Genomic DNA, 6000 nt, shown 5'->3' on the forward strand with positions numbered 1-6000 from the left:
ATCCTGTCCTCTCCGTTTACTGGCTTTCAATTGCAACCAGAAACTGGAAGTCTTGGATTGCCCGCCCTTGCGGAATGAGGTTCCTGGCTTTTTTGCATCAGGGTCTGGCTATCCCGAGGGTGGGGAAGAGGGTGAGTAATCCCAGATCTTTAGACTTCAAAGCTCAGATTATGGTCCATGGGTCAAATAAAAAGCGAACTTAGCTTTTTTAAGTCATAGACTGTTCTGTGTCTCATTTCTCAAATCCATAAGGTAGAGCGAGAAAGACAGAAAGACAAGATATGGGTATTTCATAACCAGTTTACTTTAAAATCAGTTTCAAAAAACCTATACTTCATGTAATGAATGGGGGTTTAAAAGCAAGCAGGAAAGAATATACCCACCAAAAGGGAGCAGCAGAATAAATCCCAATGGAAAATTTGTGCCTTTTTGCGGTTGGAGTCATTTGGTCAAGAAATGATGAAATTACAAATTTCTGAAAAGGGTGTGTGTTTTGGAGTTACTGAGGTCCAGGTCTCAGCGTGAGATTTGGGCAAGGCCAGCATTTAATTCCGATGCAGAATAAAGAGAAGGAAGTGGTCGAGACCAGCATTCTTTCCCACCACGGCAGCACCTCCCTGGTCTAATGTTGCCCATCAGTCTCTTCATCTCCTGAACTTGGAATCCAGCTCTCTCAGCAAGCCTATGCTCCCAGCATTCCCTGTGAGATAATTCATCCTTTAACTCTATATGGGAAGGGTTGCTAAAAAGTGAGTTGCGGCTGGAGGTGTAGGAGAGCTGGCGCCGTCTGGCCCTGCACAGAGGACCTGCATGTGCGGCAGCAGCAGCAGCTCTTGGAGCTCAGGGCCTGGCGCTGGGGAGCAGCAGGAGTGTCTCCCTGCAGAGCAGCACTGCTGCCCTTGCTCACAGCTCAGCTATTGACTTCAGTCCTTTCAGGAACTAGGATCCGCCGTGCACGAACACATAGGAATAGGGGAAAGTGGACCCAGAAGAACCAAGCACCCCAGACCAATCCATACGCGTTGTCCGCATAAACACAATGGTTCCCTTATTCAATCATCCAACAAACAATTGGGTACCAACTGAATGAGGACAGAAGTTAAACTATTATGACAAAGAGGCACACGCTACACTGACACTGGCTTAAGAAATTTTCCCTCTCCCCCCCCACCCCCTTCCTTGTTACATAAGATCATTTAGTGACCCAAATTCCATAACTACAGTTAACCTCTTTTCCCCTAGTGTGGTGCTAGCTGAAGTACAGCCCAGGGACGGCCAGTATCAGCATCCCCTGAGAGCTTGCTAGAAAGTTCGATTCTCGGGCCCCAGTTCAGAGCTGCTGAACCAGTGGTGGGGCCCAGGAATCTGTGTTTTACCAAACTCTCCAGGTAGTTCTTTTTTCCCCCCCAATCTTTCTATTGTGGTAAAATACACATAAATTTACCATTCTAACCATTTTTGAGTTAAATACATTCATAATGTTGTACTACCATTACCACCAGCCATCTCCAGAATTCTTTTTATCTTGCAAAATTGAAACTCTGTACCCATTAAACAATAACTTCCCATTTCCCCAGCACCTGGCAAGCACCATTCTACTTTCTGTCTCTATGGTATTGACTACTCTAAATATCTTACATAAGTGGAGCCATACAGCACTTGTCTTTTTGTGACCAGCATATGTCACTTAGCATAGTATCTTCAAAGTTTATCCATTGTAGCCTGTGTCAGAATTTCCTTCCTCTTTAAGGCTGAATACGGCGTTGTATGTATGTACCACATTTTGTTTATCCATTCTTCTGGACGCTTGGGTTGCTTCCATGTTTTAGCTATTTTACATAATTCTGCCGTGAACATGAGTGTACAAATATCTCTTCAAGATCCTACTTTCAGTTATTTGGGTTATATACTTAGAAGTAGAATTGCTGAATCATATGGTAATCCTATTTTTAATTTTTTAGAAACCACCATACTGTTTTCCGCAGCTGCTATCACTGAACATTTTCTGCAGCTGCTGAATGTAAAATTCCCGTCAACAGTGCACAAGAGTTCCAATTTCCCTACATCCTCACTAACACTTGCAGTTTTCTGTTTTGGTTTTGGTTTTGGTTTTGGTAGTATCCATCCTAAAGGGTGTGAAGAGGCATATCATTGTAGTTTTGATTTGCATTTCCCTAATGACAAGTGATGTTGAGAATCTTTTCATGTGTTTACGGGCCATTTGTATATCTTCTTTGGAGAAATATCTATTCAAGTACTTTGTCCATTTTTGAATTGAGTTGTTTTTTGTGTTGAGTTTTAGGAGTTCTCTATATATTCTGGATATTAATCCCTTCTCAACTATATGATTTGTAAATACTCTTTCACACTCTGTGGGTTGTCTTTTTACTCTGTTGATATTGTGTTTTGATACACAAAATTTTTCATTTTCATGAAGTCTAATTTGTCTATTTTTTCTTTTGTTGCCTGTGCCTTTGGTGTCATATGAAGAAATCTTTGCCAAATTCAATGTCATGAAGCTTTCTTCTAAGAGTTTTATAATTTTAAGTCTTATGTTTAGGTCTTTGATCCATTTTGAGTTAATTTTTATATATAGTACCAGGTAAAGGTCTAACTTCATTCTTTTGCAGGTGGGCAGCTATCCAGATGGTGCTTACGCACTTGGGTTTGAGAACCCTGGTCTCTAGCACTGTCCTTGTTTACATGGCCAGAGCCAGGACTCTGGCATGTTTTTGTGCCAGCTTGCAGGAAGGGAGGAGAGAAAGTAAGTCCAGGGCAGCAATTTCCTTTAAGGTGCGAAGCTGAACTCTTCGTTTTAGCTCACAATCCATTGGTGAGAACTTAGAAACACGGCCACTTGAGCTGCAAGGGAGGCTGGGAAAAGCAGTTTCTGACTGGTTGGCTATGACCCTACCTGCAATGTTTTATTATACAAGGAGGGAATGTGTCTTAGTGGGCATCTAGTGGCCTCTGCCACTCGTGTCATGTGCTAGGCACAGTGCTAGTAGGAGGAGATAATGCCCTTCAACAAGGCAGTCTATGAACACAAAAGGCTGGTCTAATAAGGTGTTCCTTCCTGGAGCAATGATTAAATAACAGGACCTGAGCATGGGTTAGTCCCCTCACACTAGAGTGCACTAAATATGCAAGTCTCTCATATTTTAAAAATGGTATTAATACCTATGGACATTCACATCCAAATAAGGCCACCAAAGGCATTGCTCCAAAGTGGGGATTGGTCAACTTTGACCAGTGAACCAAATCAGGCCCACTGCCTGTTTTTGTAAATAGAGTTATTGGAACACAGCCATACCCTTTCATTTTCAAATAGTTCAAATTTAGCAGTTTTGAGTTTATATGGCCCAAAAGGATGGCAATATTTACTAGCTAGCCCTTCACAAAAAACATTTGCCAAGATCTTCACAACCACTTTTAGTTGTGAAATTCACAAACCATTCTTGCTGGTGGGTGCTTAGTAAAGGTCTTTCAGGTAGTCATGGCTGATCCAAGGAGATACCCAAGGTTAGGCTCCCCCTTCACCAAGGGAGAGAAGAAAGTTGGGTAAGGAAACTGTTTATTCTAGGGACTGAATGATAATTTAAACTTTCTTCTGCAGCTAAGCACTGTGCTAGACGTTCAGATACGTTATCCTATTTAACTCTCACAAAACTCCACATGGTAGGAACCACAGTTGAGTCAAGCTGAGTCCCTTGGCTTCTCTTTTGTCGTCCAGGCCTATGTTTTTAACTGTTCTTAGGATATGTCTATGTAGATAATCTATTGATACCTCAAGCCCAACAGATTCAAAATAACTGATTTGTGTTTCCCTAAACCAGCCCTTCTCTTCTTTAGACTGTAAACTGACACATTTCATTGATTTCTTATCATTATCAAACCCTAGGTTGGTGCACTTATGAGTCCGTTCCTTATTAATTAAGGTTAATCTGGTCATTCCTGCTTAAAACATACCTTAGTCTGTCTCAGTCTTCCCATTTACTCAGATCCCTTCTAATCAGCCTCCAAGTCCTGTGAAGTTCATTCACCTCTCTGGCTTCCCATCCTTCTGTTGTGATCCTTAAAGCTCAGCTTCAATGATATCACCCTCGTGAACATTTTGTGAACCTGCACATGAGCCAATATTTCATTATTTGTGCTTCATGACATTATGCATATTCCTCCTAAAACCATAGCTAATGACAAACTTGAGTTAAGCTCCTGAATAGAGAGTAGGCTTCTTGAGGACCAAGAACTTGCCTTCATATTAGCACTGGGCCAAGATTCTACCCTAGGATCTTTGCCTATAATGTGCTGAGCACATTCACCTATACTGACATCTGTAAGAGTTATCAGCAAGTCTGAACCCCAGCAGAGATCTGTAGAGATTGAGAGATGTGGATTTCCTCCAAATTATGCCTTTCACAGGAGATGTTTAGCTGCTTATTCCCTACAATCACCTGATAGTATCTCTACCTGATAATTGCTTGCAAATGATAGAACAGATTTTTGACAGAGTGACCATCTTTTGAATCTTAAGAATTTAGGTGATAATTGAAGGAGATAAGATTATATTAGCAGAACTACTGGCTGAGCTGAAGCCATAACTTCTCTATTGCTTTGCCCCAAACGAAACAATATAGTCGATGTGTACATTTTGACTAGGGGGTCCAGGTAACCTCCATTCTAGACCCAGATTTTTATTCATTAGCAATTTGACATTTGGCAGGTCATTAAGCTTCTGTGGGGCTCAATTTCCTCCCCCTTGCAGTATGGGGATTACATACCTGCTCCTTCTGCCTTACAGGGTTATTGTGAGCAGAATAAAGTGAGATAAGGTAAGTGAAAAAATTTAGTCAACTAATAGCACATAGCTTTTGCTGCTGATGCCCTAAAACATAGCGGTTTATAATAACAACCATTCATTTAGCTTATGACTCTGTGGTATGACTTTGGGAATTGGCTGGATTGTGTGGTCTGGGCCAGCTTAGCTGATCACTGCTGGGCTTACTCGTGTGTTCATGATGAACAGGCAAATTGGTTAGCGGATGGGCAGTCTAGGATGGGCTCCATCACATGGCTGGTGTTTGTCAAGCTGTAGGTCATGTGTATCTCATCATCCAGGAGGCCAGTTTGGGATTCTTCATGGGCAGCCTTGGGGTTTTAAGGGAAGACAAGCTCCATTGTGCACACAGTTTTTGAGTCTCTGCTTGTGTCACATTTCCTGACCTGCCATCGGCTAAGCCCCAGAATCAGGTGGGAGGGGCATTCAAGTTATTATGGTAAGGAAGCATGGATGGATGCACAAGGGAGGAGAAGAATGTAGGCCATTTTGCCATCTAGCAGACCGTTGCCAATTGGAATGGCAGCAGCAGAATTTCTAGCACTCAGTGAAGACATGCAAGTTTCTCACCTTTTAAAAATGGTGTTAATGTCTGTGAACATTCACATCCTAATAAGACCACCAACGACGTTGCTCTAGAGTACAGATTGGCAAACTCCAGTCTGTGAATCAAGTCAAACCCACTGTCTTTTTTTTTTTTTTTTATTGGCTGTTTTGGGTCTTCATTGCTGCACACGGGCTTTCTCTAGTTGCTGCGAGCGGGGGCTGCTCTTCATTGTGGTGCGCGGGCTCCTCATTGTAGTGGCTTCTCTTGTTGTGGAGCCATGGGCTCTAGGCAAGTGGGCTTCAATAGTTGCGGCACACAGGCTCAATAGTTGTGGCTCACGGGCTCTAGAGCACAGACTCAATAGCTGTGGCGCACGGACTTAGTTGCTCCATGGCACGTGGAATCTTCCCAGAGCAGGGCTCGAACCCGTGTCCCATGCATTGGCAGGCAGATTCTTAACCACGGCACCATCTAGGAAGTTCCCCACTGCCTTTTTTTGTAAATAAAGTGTTACTGGAACATTGTTGCACCCATTCATTTTCATACAGCATATGGCTGGTCTCATACTACAACAGTGGAACTGATTTTTTTTTTTTTTTTTTTTAAGGAACCTCTA

This window comes from Hippopotamus amphibius, chromosome 4 (assembly GCF_030028045.1).
Source record: "Hippopotamus amphibius kiboko isolate mHipAmp2 chromosome 4, mHipAmp2.hap2, whole genome shotgun sequence".
Classification (NCBI taxonomy): Eukaryota; Metazoa; Chordata; class Mammalia; order Artiodactyla; family Hippopotamidae; genus Hippopotamus; species Hippopotamus amphibius.